This window comes from Patagioenas fasciata, chromosome 14 (assembly GCF_037038585.1).
Source record: "Patagioenas fasciata isolate bPatFas1 chromosome 14, bPatFas1.hap1, whole genome shotgun sequence".
Taxonomy (NCBI): Eukaryota; Metazoa; Chordata; class Aves; order Columbiformes; family Columbidae; genus Patagioenas; species Patagioenas fasciata.
In genome coordinates, this window is record NC_092533.1 from 17975068 (window position 1) to 17987118 (window position 12051).

The 12051-nt window shown below is 54.3% G+C and overlaps 1 long non-coding RNA gene across 3 annotated transcripts; it reads right to left on the bottom strand.

The window, feature by feature from the left end:
* Positions 1–622: 622 nt before the first annotated feature.
* On the bottom strand, positions 623–10273 carry LOC139829121 (uncharacterized). Of its 3 annotated transcripts, none has more exons than XR_011741404.1 (5): positions 10036–10273; positions 7369–7436; positions 6870–6980; positions 2242–2365; positions 623–1333 (listed from the first exon to the last, which is right to left on the bottom strand). It is a non-coding gene; the product is annotated as an uncharacterized lncRNA (long non-coding RNA). The 3 variants fall into 3 exon arrangements; XR_011741403.1 differs by having other exon boundaries at positions 7369–7519; XR_011741402.1 differs by lacking the exon at positions 10036–10273 and having other exon boundaries at positions 7369–10022.
* Positions 10274–12051: the final 1778 nt, after the last annotated feature.

Sequence of the window (12051 nt, forward strand, 5' to 3'; positions counted from 1 at the left end):
GGGGCAGTGCCAGGGGTGGGTTAACGGTTGGAGTTGGTGAGCTTGAGGGGCTTTTCCAACCAGAATGATTCTGTGATTCTAAACCCAGCCAGTGGTCAGGCTCATGCCTCACACACAAGAGCAAGGGCAGGAGGACCCTCCATGGGGTCACCAGGAGGGACACTGCTGTCACAGAGCTGCCACAAGGGTACGTACACCTTTGGGGACAAGAAAGGCTTAAGCAGTGTGACCAGGGCTACACTTATTGTTTTATCCCTGGGGAATATCCATCACAGTAAATATTTTGGACAGTGAGGGTGGCTCCTGCCCTCACCAGCTTCCCACCCTGGTGACATTTGGGCAGGGGGGACACCTCCATGCCCCAGAGCCCACTCCATGCCTGGGCTTTCAGGGACCAGAGCAGGTTTGCCAAGGCCGATTTCCTGGAGGGAAAACAGGACTCGCAGCCTCCTCCTGGGACACGGTGGCAGCGCCCAGCCCAGCACAGGGAGCTGTGATGCTGCTCCAGCTCCCCAGTGACCACCTTGGCCTGGACAAGGTCCTTGCTCAGTGCCACAAGGCTCCAGGTTCATCTCTGCAGCAACAAAGTTACAATATGGAGGCAAAGAATGTCAATATCACATAGTTTGTACCAATTATAATGTTTATTTCTCTATCTTTCGCATATACAAACTGTCATGATAGCGCAGTGCTACCAGAGCATCACTCGCTCACAGCTGCAAAGCCATGAAAAGAGGCTTTATATTATATTAAGGGAACTGTTACCAGGAAATAAAAGCTCTTGGGCAAAGCTCCAGGCTGGCCCGTGTGCAGCTCACGTATCCTGATTTCTCTTGCATTTTGCAGCTTTCTGGGGCTGCTAAACGCAGCCACGGGCGTTCGGCTGCACAAAGGTGACTCCTGCCCGTGCAGGCAGCTGTCAGCCCGGCAGAGCCCAGCACCACCATGCCAGAGGAACTCAGCCCTCAGCCCTGCGATGCCCCAGGCATCGAGAAGGCAGAAGGGCCGATGCCTGAATTGCTCTTTTTTATTCCCTCATCCATCCCTGGGGACAAGGGGCTGGTGGATGCCAAGGGAAGGGGTCAAGCTTTGCTTCTAGCGGCCTCCTGGTTAATCTAGATTTGAGTGCGGGGGGGCCCTGGACCCATCCTGCTCGAGGCTGAACCAGAGCAGCTCCTTTCCCCTCCACAATCAGCGTTTTTCTCTTTCAAGCACAAACCTCTTGTGCGCAGGCACGTACCTGCCTCTTCCCAAGGGCCCCTCTGCAGCCGCTCGCTCGCTGTCGTTCTCTCCGGTTCATGCACCGCTGGGTTTGTATGATGCAGCCGAGCACCTGGGATGGGAGATAATAGACACGAAGTGCATTTGAGGCAGGGAGAACATTGTGCCCCACAGACCGCTGCTGAGAGCAGATGCTGCCGCGAGCGGACCGGTGACTGTGCCACGTGCTGTGCGGGGCTGACCTGGCACAGGGGCACATAGTGTCCTTGCTCTCCCAGATTTTTATTAGTGCTTCCAACCCATGATGTGATAACGGGCCCCAGGAACACTTGAAATAATAGAACTCTGTTTTTCATAGCGTTATTGACTATAAAAGTGCTGCTGTGCAGAAGGAGGCTCTGCTGGTACCTGCAGGACAAGCCCTACAGCCCAGTGCCCAAGAGCTTGTGTTCAGGGCAAAACCCACCAAGTATTCTGGAAGGAGAAGGCTGCTAACCTGCAGCACTGCTGCCATGACACATGGAAGAAATTGTCGCCCTTGAGGGTGGTGAGAGCCTGGCCCAGTTTGCCCAGAGAGGTGGTGGATGAACCATCCCTGGAGACATCCCAGGGCAGGCTGGACGGGGCTCTGAGCAACCTGAGCTGGTGAAGATGTCCCTGCTCATGGCAGGAGTTGGACTTCCAATCCAAACTATTCTGTGGTTCTTGCAAAGTGTGTTAAAACTAAAAGCTGCAAAAGCTCAGTATGACCCCAGCAGGGACCGGTGCTCCCAGTAGCACTCTGGTGGGCACAGGCTCTTGTGAGAAAGAGCCTGCCCTGTGCTGGGTGAGCCCAGTCATGCTGAAAGGCCTCCAGATCCCACTGCAGCGCCTGTGCTGTCTACAGGGGCAGAGCAAAGGTCTGACAGGGGAATTAAAACAACACTAAAACTGTCACGAACAGCCTTGAGAGCAAGAAGGAAAATAAATTACCCTTCATAGCCATGCACAGATCCCAGAGTGGAACTTGATTTTACTTACTGAACGCTCACAGGTCGAGCACTTTCTGCCTTTGTGCAGGGCCAATGTCGAGCTCGAGCAGCCGATGATCTCCTCGGTCTCTTCCAGGATGCCCTCTGGCTGGCTTTGCTGAGCTTGCTTGATTCTGCAAACAAGGTGCTGTTACAAACAGGGAAGGAAGCAGCTCCAGGTCAGCCCTGGCACAGAGCAGCCTCCCGGGGGGCTGGAGCAGCTGCCTGAGCTCAGGACACTGTCAGACCAAGAAGCTCCCACTGCAGCGGCCAGGGCTGCCAAGTGCCCTGTGTAAAGGGCCCAGACCTTTGCCTGCCCTCACCCCAACTCCAGAGAGCAGGAGCAGCCCCGACAGGCGCCACCGGGACCCAAACAGGACCTGACCTCCTTGGGAGCCCCCACACACCCCATGGGAGGGGACAGCAGGATGGTCATGGGGGACGCTGCCCAACCAGAGGATTCCAGCTCCCCAAACCGCCCCATGCTCTGCGCTTTGGCCTTATCCACTTAAGCCCAGCTTTGCCTTCCCGCACTGGTGCTCCAAAAACCAGGTCCAGACTGTGCCCAGACTTAAGAAGCCTTTACAGCTCAAAGCCTGAGCTCATCCAGCTCCTGATGCCACGCTCAAGCCACAGCCCCGAATTAGAGCAGTCGTTGAGCACTGACTGGCGCCGGGGCACTTGGTGGAAGAGGGCATGGGGCAAGCATGGCTGCTGAGTATCACTGCTGGCACTGCCACAGCACCAGCACTGCCACCGGCACAGCCATGGGAGCAGCATCGCCTGCACAAGCTTCTGCCTCCAGCGCCTCTGGAGATTCATCTTTGCAACTGGGAGGGGATGGCAGGAGGGAGGGAATCAGCTCAGGAATATAAAGCAGCAGCTGAGTTGCTGCCTAGATGCTGCAGGAGTGAGACGTTAACTCTTTCAGGACTGAAAACCTTCCATGCTGTTACCCTGGCTTCTGAAATGCCAAGGGCTGGCACACAAAACTGTGCAGAGGAGTTAAGCTAGAGGTTCCCATGCAGGATTTAAAAGCCTTTCATAGATTTTGCTTAACAACAATCATGAAGCCAGCTCCCCTCTCTCACCCTCCCATCCCCTGGAACTATTCCTCACCTCTCCATGCCCTGCTCCCCGACACAGTCTCCACTTCACCAGTGGCACAGCAGGCAGGAGATGTCACTTAGGGGTCTGTCTCTTACCCCCAAACCAGAAGTGCAAGAGAAACACAGGCTGTGCCCCAGAGACAACCAAGACAGTGCTTCTGCCTTGTGTGCTGCAGGTCTGATGCATGCAGACCCCATTCTGTCTGGGAAGGGATCAAAAGACATCCATGTCCAACCCCAGACATGGACCATCTCTCATCCCCTTCCAGGTCTGCTTGCAACATTGCCCCTTGTTCAGGGTGGGCATTTTTCAGTGCAGTCCCCACGGGTGGGCTCAGGTTCCTGCGGTGGGGTTGTGAGAGCTGCCTGAGAACTGCTCTTCAAGCTCAGTTCCATGGTGAGCGGGGATGAAGCATTTGATTTGTGCAGACAACACAGGGAGCATTCAGAGCTGCCAGGCTTTGTGCATGGATCCCCTCGGGGTACAGCAGAAAGGAGCGGGGGAGTGAGAGATGTCCCCCCTCACCAGCTGCCAGCTGGACCGTAGCAGAGCTAGAGAGAGATGAAGGGAAGCAGGAGCTCAATGGACTTCTTGTCTTCATGGCCATGAGCTGGCAATGTGCGCTTGCAGCCCAAAGGCAAATCCTATTTTGGGCTGCATTCCCAGCCCTGTGGGCAGCAGGTCAAGGAGCTGATCCTGCCCCTCTGCTCCACTCTGGTGAGATCCCCCTGCAGTGCTGGTCCAGCTCTGGGGTCCTCAGCACAGGACAGACATGGACCTGCAGGAGAGGGGCCAGACGAGCCACAGGAATGATCCCAGGCTGGAACAGCTCTGCTGGGAGGACAGGCTGAGAGAGATGGGGTGTTCAGCTGGAGAAGAAAAGCTCCAGGGGGACCTTATTGTGGCCTTTCCATACTTATAAGGGGCTGATAAGAAAGATGGGGACAGACTTTTTAGCAGGGTCTGTTGCCATAGGACAAGGGGCGATGGTTTTAAACTAAAGGAGGGAGATTCAGGCTGGACACATGGAAGAAATTGTTGCCCCTGAGGGTGGTGAGAGCCTGGCCCAGGTTGGCCAGAGAGGTGGTGGGTGAACCATCCCTGGAGACATCCCAGGGCAGGCTGGACGGGGCTCTGAGCAACATGAGCTGGTGAAGATGTCCCTGCTCATGGCAGGGGGGGCACTGGATGAGCTTTGAAGGTCCCTACAACCCAAATCATTTTGTGTTTCTGTGATTCTTCATCCCTTAGTAAAGCCTCCTCTCCCCAACAGCCCCTTCTCCCCTAGGCTTTTCCACATTGCCCAACCCCTCTCCCAAGCCCCAACCTGCAGAAGCTGCTTTCTCCTTGGGCAGAACCAACCTCCCCTCGCAGCCCGGCTCTGCCCCCGCCAAACCCCTTTCCAACACAGCATGAACCCAGCAGGCTGCTCCCTCCCTTCCTCACCTCCACTCCTTGCAGGTCCCAAATATCCCCTCACACCCCCACTGACACTCTCTCATCTTTCTCAACCAGGGAATTTTCTCACATCCTCCCACCTTTTTCTTCCATAAATGCATTCGGTTGCTTTTTTTAACCCGTCTAAACCATAAGCATCTGCAACATCCTGTGAAGAGGAGGGCTGTGAAACCACGGCGTGGCATTTAAACCCGTCCCTCCCAGTTTCATTCAAGCTCTCACAGAAGAGACACAAACATCTCCAGTTTGTAATTTCACACGCCTCTTTCATGCCCCTGTTCTGGACTGAGCAGCCCCAGGTCTGCAGCCTCCCCTGCACCTCGTCCAGCTGACACTGTCCCCGCTCAGGGGAACCAGAACTACGGGTGGCACAACATCTTTCAAATCAAACCAGCCACTGCTGAGGCTGCTTTTCCCTCCTCTCCTTCCTTTACCAGGAACTCCTTGATCTCAGATGGGGATTTGGGGTTTTAACCACGGCAGAGCACTGGGTTGACATTGCCGCGGCCACCCCGCAAACCCCACGTGTCACTCTGAAGGGCAATGATCCCTCTGCAGTCCTTCACAGTTAGGCTTTGGGTCTTTCCTCCTGAAATATCATCAGAAATATTCCTACTATTCAGTTTCCCTGATGTGTTTTGCTTCCTGTCTTTCTGCCTGTTAAATAACAGGTTAGCAGCCGTGTCAGAACCTGCCCTCTCATCCCATGGCAGCTGAGCTTTAGAAGACTGCAAAGACCCCTTTGGAAATCCTGATGGGCTTCAGCAACTGGCTTCTCATGCTATTGCCATCAGCAGCAGAACAACAGGAAAGCACTGGAGCTACTCAACATTAATAATGTTTTGAGCCACAAGCACTTATGGCTTGGTCAAGGGATCTGCTGGACTAAAAACCCCTGCCCAAAGATGCTATTTTCAATCAGCCCCAGCAGATCCCACTTGAAATTGCAGCAGCTCTGCAGAGGACCGACAAAACATTTTGGAAATACTCAGAAATCGTTTCCTCCTCCCACAGCACCCCCAATTTTTGCCGTGGCAGGATTGCACCCCCTGACAAAGGGTGCAGCCTGTCCTGCTCTCCACCTCTGTTTGAGGTTTGCATCACTCACGTTAAGGACAAGCATCTTCCTCCCTCTCACAAACCAGGCAACAGCCCAAGCAATAGGGCAAGGGGTGGTGCGTCTGCTCTGTTCTTGACAGCTTCACCCCTTCTGAGGAAGAAGAGCCCCTGGATGGATTCACAATTGATGGAGTCCCCGGGATGGATTCACGATTGATTTTCTGCCTTTGCTTTGCTGCGCGGCACGGAGCAGATGGCACACGCATGACGTCGAGGTGACAGAAAAGGACACTGCTTGAGTCACGTCAACCACAAGCCAATTCTGAATCATCTGGCTGAAGCTTTGGGGGTAGGAAAAGCACCGAGCCAAACCAGAGAAGGACACTGAGCTATTGTCCGTGTGTCCTGCCGTGGTCTGCATGTCTTTCTCAAGGAGCTGCCCGCAGCACTCTCCTCTCACTGACCTCGTTCCCTCACAACAGGTCCTTTAAGCTATTAAGCAAAAGCCTGGTGGCTTTTCCCATTTCTTTACAGTTTAGGGATGGAGCTGCCTGGGCAGGATGGGAGTCAGGGATCAGAGCTGACCAGGTTCATGCTGAGCTCCCACCTTTCTCAGCAGCCATGATGGGGGATGGAGAAATGTGATGGAGAAGGAAAATATGTCCCACTGGGAGAACTCCTGGGGACCGCAAAGCATCAGACAGGAGGTTCATGGGGAGGAGGACACCGAGAAGCACCGTCTGCAGCAGAATCCTCTGCAAACCAACATGCAGGATCCTCTGCAAACACACACTCTCAGGGTACCACGTGGCAATGCCAACACCAGCCCAGGCTTGGGATCCGGTGTGGGTTAATCCCCATGGGCAGTTCAGCCCCACAGCCACTTGCTCAACCCACCCCCAGTGGGTTGGGGGGCAGAACTGGAAGGGCAAGGGTTGAGATGAAGGTGGTTTAATAAGTAAAGCAACAGTTGAGAGTGCAAGCAAAGCAAAAAAGGGCTTTACTCCTCACCTCCCATCATAGGTGGGTGTTCAGCATTCAGCAGCTGGTGGTGTTGAGCTGCCCACCAGGGTGACACCACACTAGGACCTCATGGATACTGAGCTGTGCCAAAACCACCTTCTGAAAAGAGCAAAAAAGGGGAAAATCCAGAGGGCAGGGAAAGGAAATACCCTGGTGACAGACAAAGTTCAGGCTCATGTGCCTGGTACTCCCCAGCTCCCACCCCCGGCACCCTGTGGCAGTGAGTTGGGGCCCCTTGTTTGTGCAGGTATGGGAAGGGAAATCCTTCCCTCCAAGGGAAGTGGGGTCTGACCCCTGCGAAGGTGGTGAGTGTTCCCAGGGGTTCTGGTTACAGCAGGAGAGGTTCCTGTGATGGGAGCACACAGTGGCTCCAGGGAAGGGCCAGGGACACACACCATGCTGAGGAAATGTCAGTGACACAGGACATGCTGTCACCAACAGCCGAGGTGGCATACGGGAGCACACGTGGTGCCACGGTCAGACCTACCTGCACATTTTGTGCTGCTGCCGCTCACTCCCACGGTCCCGTCACCATCCACCAGCACCATGATGCAGCTGCAACGCAGGTACCGAGGGATCGGGATCTGATGAGGCAACACGGCTGTGCTGGCCCCGTTACTGCAAATCCCTGCCCCTTTCTGAGGGTAAAAAATGAGCAAACACCCCACTGCAGGCTGCTGGAAGCAAGCTGGAGATTTCTTTCCACGTTTTCCTGACCCTCCTGCTTGTATATTTGAGACATGAAAATGGTAGCTTCATCTCTTCTACATCTCTACTCTGATGCACTTTTTCCAAATGCTTGGCTGAGAGACCTTCCTCCCCGCTCTTCTGCTCTGGTCACTGGCTTGTGGCCATTTCTGTGGCACAGATCCAGCACCATGTGTCCTCACTCCCACTGCAGGTCGGGTTTTTTCCCGCTCTCTTTTCCACCCTGAGCACATCACATCCCCTCTACCCACAATCTCCCACCCAGGGAACACTTTCAGCAGCACACAGGCTGCTCTAACATCTCCCTCACACTGTTCTTCTCAAACTCTGTCATTTCTGAACCGGCTTCCAAGCTGTCTCATTTTCCAAACCCTCTCGATCTCTCTTCCTTCTTTCACTAATGTGGCACAAGCCCCTTCCCTCTGGCTTTTCCTGTAGCTTCTGGCACCTGGGGGTAACTCCATATATCTCACTACCACCTTGACTCATTCCATCTCTGTGAGTCCTGGCAGAAGTGTAACAATCCTGCCTTAACTACACTTATGCACGTAAAAGATGTGATTCTGCTTCCTGAGCCTGGAGGAAAACTGAGAGAATTGGGTTGTTCAGCCTGGAGAAGACAAGACTCCAGGGAGACCTTAGTGTGGCCTTTCTCTACTTAAAAGGGGCCTGTAAGAAAGATGGGGACAGACTTTTTAGGAGGGCCTGTTGCCATAGGACAAGGGGTGATGGTTTAAACTAAAGGAGGGGAGATACAAGCTGGACATGAGAAAGAAATTGTTGCCCTGAGGGTGGTGAGAGCCTGGCTCAGGTTGCCCAGAGAGGTGGTGGCTGAACCATCCCTGGAGACATCCCAGGCCAGGCTGGACGGGGCTCTGAGCAACCTGAGCTGGTGAAGATGTCCCTGTCATGGCAGGGGTGGCACTGGGGGAGCTGGGAAGGTCCTTCCAACCCGAACTATTCTGTGATTCTATGATTCTAAGAAAAAGTCTGTCATCCTGCTCCAAATCATCGGCAGGAGAGCAGCCGATGGCAGCGCACAGGGAAAGGTGCTGTGTGAGCCAGTGTGAACAGAGGGGTGGAGAAGCTATTTTGGATACGAATTATAAGGACATAACACGTCGGCAACGGCAGCAATGCCAGCTGGGTATGTGAACCATGCCAGGGTTTCCTTGACAGCTGAGAAGAAAGAACAAACACCAAATACTAACAGGAGGTACCATTTTTTCCTTCTCTTCCCAGCCCTGGAGCTCCCTGTGGGTAAAATGCAGAAGCAACACAACCTGGTGAGCAGCACCGACCCGGCCGCACTCCCTGCTCCGGTGGGACAGGGTGCAGGACTGCAAGGCTTCCTGTAAAACATCCATCACTCTGGTCCCACCAGCCACTTGCACAGAAAACCCAGGACTCCGTGACACCCACGTGGCAGGAACAGGGACTGGAGCCCAGCGTCTGGGCTCCTTCACCGAAGCTTTGTAAGCTACAGAAAAGAGCATATTTTGCCTCTTCTGTCATGCAAAGGGACAATAAATATTTCACATCCTGTTCCTCCATCTCTCTCTGACAAGGGGAAAATCCAGTGTTTTCCCCTTCCCTCTGTTTACGCTTCCAGGGAATGTTTTCATGCCCCATGGGTGTGATGGGGGGTGGCAAGGCACTCAGCCCCTGTCTATAGAAGGGAGGGAAGGGATGAGGACCCAGCCTGCCTGGCAACACCCCCATCCTGCGGGGACAGTGTGGAGACGGCTCCGCCAGGATTTTGGGGCATATTGTCTAAAGCCTTTCACTTCTCCGAGATCCCAGCTGTTGGGTTATTTGTTGCCGACGGAGGCACCTCCAGCTCCTCCACTGATCTCCCCCAGGGTCTTCTCCCCCTCCGTGGGGCTCAGTCGCTCCCTTACTTCTCTCCAATGAGCGTCCCCAGTTGCTAATGCCACCCTGTCCCCTAATCTCCCTTTCACTCTCGTGATGGTGCTCAGGCCGCTAAGGAGATTAGCCTGGCCTCAGCTGCTCTCCATCCCCAGCAACAGGGATGTCACCATGTGCAGGGGTGACACATGCGCTGCCACCACCCTGGTGGCAGTGCGGCTCCGCTGCCCTCTCCTGTCCAGCCGCAGACCCAGAGGTGCCCGAGCCGCAGCGCAGGATTAAATGTGATGGGACAAAGCATCTGCAGGACATTTCCCCCCACCAAGCTGGGAACCTGGGACACCTGCACCCGTCCTCACTGTCCCTTTTTTCTGTGTGGGAAGCTTGAAAATGAGCGAGCCGGGACACAAACAGAGGACGGAGCCACCCTGCACCCCCTGGGACACAGCCTGGTGCTCCATCAGCCCGGGAACAGATTTTAAGAAGCCACTAAAACCCCAGCCCTAGACAAAGCAGCGCGTTCTCGCTGGCTCTGCAGAGCCAGGCGGAGTTGTGAGCTCCGGCACAAACCACTCACCGTGCGTGGGGCCGCTCGCTGCCCTGCACATCCTCCCTCGGCGCCGAAGCGGTTAATGCTGAACACACAGGCTCTCTGCAGATCTCTGTTTCCGTGACAACAGCTCCTGATGAATCCCAGAGCTATAAAATCCCATTAACCATTAGTGAGAGCGTGCCTGCGCTGCCTGCACAGGCTGCCACCTGCCGGCAAGCCCCTCCTTGTCAGGCTGAGCCCCGATCACACCCCGCACCCCAAAAACACAGCTCAGGGGAGCAGGGACAGCACCAACATGCTGTGGAAGCCTGGGGCATGAAACCTGGCCACCAAACCTGGCTTTTGGGCTAGTGAAGGGAGGCTGTAAGGATGGACGGTGAAGGTAATGCACCCCACAAGTCACCGGAGCCTTGGGGGTGCTTCTCGGAGAGACACAGCACTCGCCACTGTCACTTTGGCTGGCAGAGATGCTCCTCTGGGAGCCAACAGTCCAAATTCACCCATGGGGGCTCTCAAACTTCTGAGGGCAGGTTTGCGTGACAGTGGTAAGTCACTGGCATCTATCAGGGCTTTCTAGTTTATTTTACACTTGCCATTCCACTTGTGCCAAGCTCAAGTGAAGGGTCTGGGCTGCTGCGGAGGGTCTCTGAGGATGCGACAGCACAGTGGTCCAGTGGGGGACTTCAGACTGAGCTAAGCCAGACAACAGGATGGGAAGGATGCTGTGACACCAATAGCTGGGGTCCCTGTCTCACCCTCTGTGCTTCATTGATCCCCCTCCAGCTTTAGCGTACTCAAGGACTTTTAAACACCCTTTACCTAATTAGTGGAGTTTGGGCTTTTCCCCCTCCGTGCTTCCACAGGGAGTAGGAAGGTAGGGAGGTGCTACACATTTAAGGTGATGCTCAGCAGACGTGCTCCTGCTGTCGATGAGAAAAGCAGCTCTGAGTTTAGTCTGGTATCACAAAAAGGGTTCTCTGGGTACCGAGCAAACAGGGTTGTGGTGCTCCAGAGGTCCTAAGAAGTTACTGCTCCTCGTGGGGAAAGTGGTCCGGGAGAGAACAGGCATCATCCCTCAAGGGGAAGCTCAGACAACCTGTTCCCGTGTACCTGTTGTTGGGGCTCAGTGACCCCAGATGAGAGAACCTGGACCCACAGTGTCCAGGCTTATGATAATATGCCTTATATGATATATAATAATATATAAGCCATATCTATATATAACAATACATAAGCCTTATTATACAATAAAGCTCTTGCATCTGAAGCTGACAACAGGACTGCTCAGACATAGATATTGATTTGTTGGAGTTGCAACCTGAGTCACTCCCCTGTGCTCAGGGATTCACAGGCACAGAAGCTGCAGCTTTTCCTTCCATTTGCAAGTGCCGATGCATCGCTCGGATGCTGGGAAAAAGCCGGGAGCAGAAAAAAAGCAGGGAGCAAATGGTGCCTTCTTCATTCCTCCTCATCCTCTAACTCCATCGTCGGGTATGGAAGGGAACAGAGTCACAGGAGCCCCCTGGAAACTCTGGCATTTGTGGGAGTCAGGGGAATCCAAAGGGGCCACGGCTGAAAGCCGACACAGAAAGAAAATACCCTTTTTGAGCTACAATTGCTGGCACAGCTGCTGGCCAGACCCCCCTTCCGAAAACTGAAACACGCCAGCGAGGGGATGGAAATCATTAACTTGTTCGTTTGCGTGATTTAACCGTTTCCATCTCCCCTTGCCCCTTGAATGAGCTCAGATTTCTTATGATTTCCAGCACCCTGGTGCTGCTGCCCCCCCCAGCAGCTGGCAGGGGTTAAAAGAACAACTAAAAGTGAAGACAGGGCTCCCTCTGCCCTCCTACTCCAACGCTTTTAATGGGCACATGGCTTTTTTGCAGGAGATGTCCAGGAAAGAAGCCAAACAGCCCCCAGGAGAAATCCAGAGTGGGCTGATGCTCCTTTCAAAGCGCAGAGGCTCCGAAAGCTCACGGCCTCTGAAGGGAATAGGAAAAAACCCTGAAGTCTTGCACACAAAGCAGCTGGCCAAAA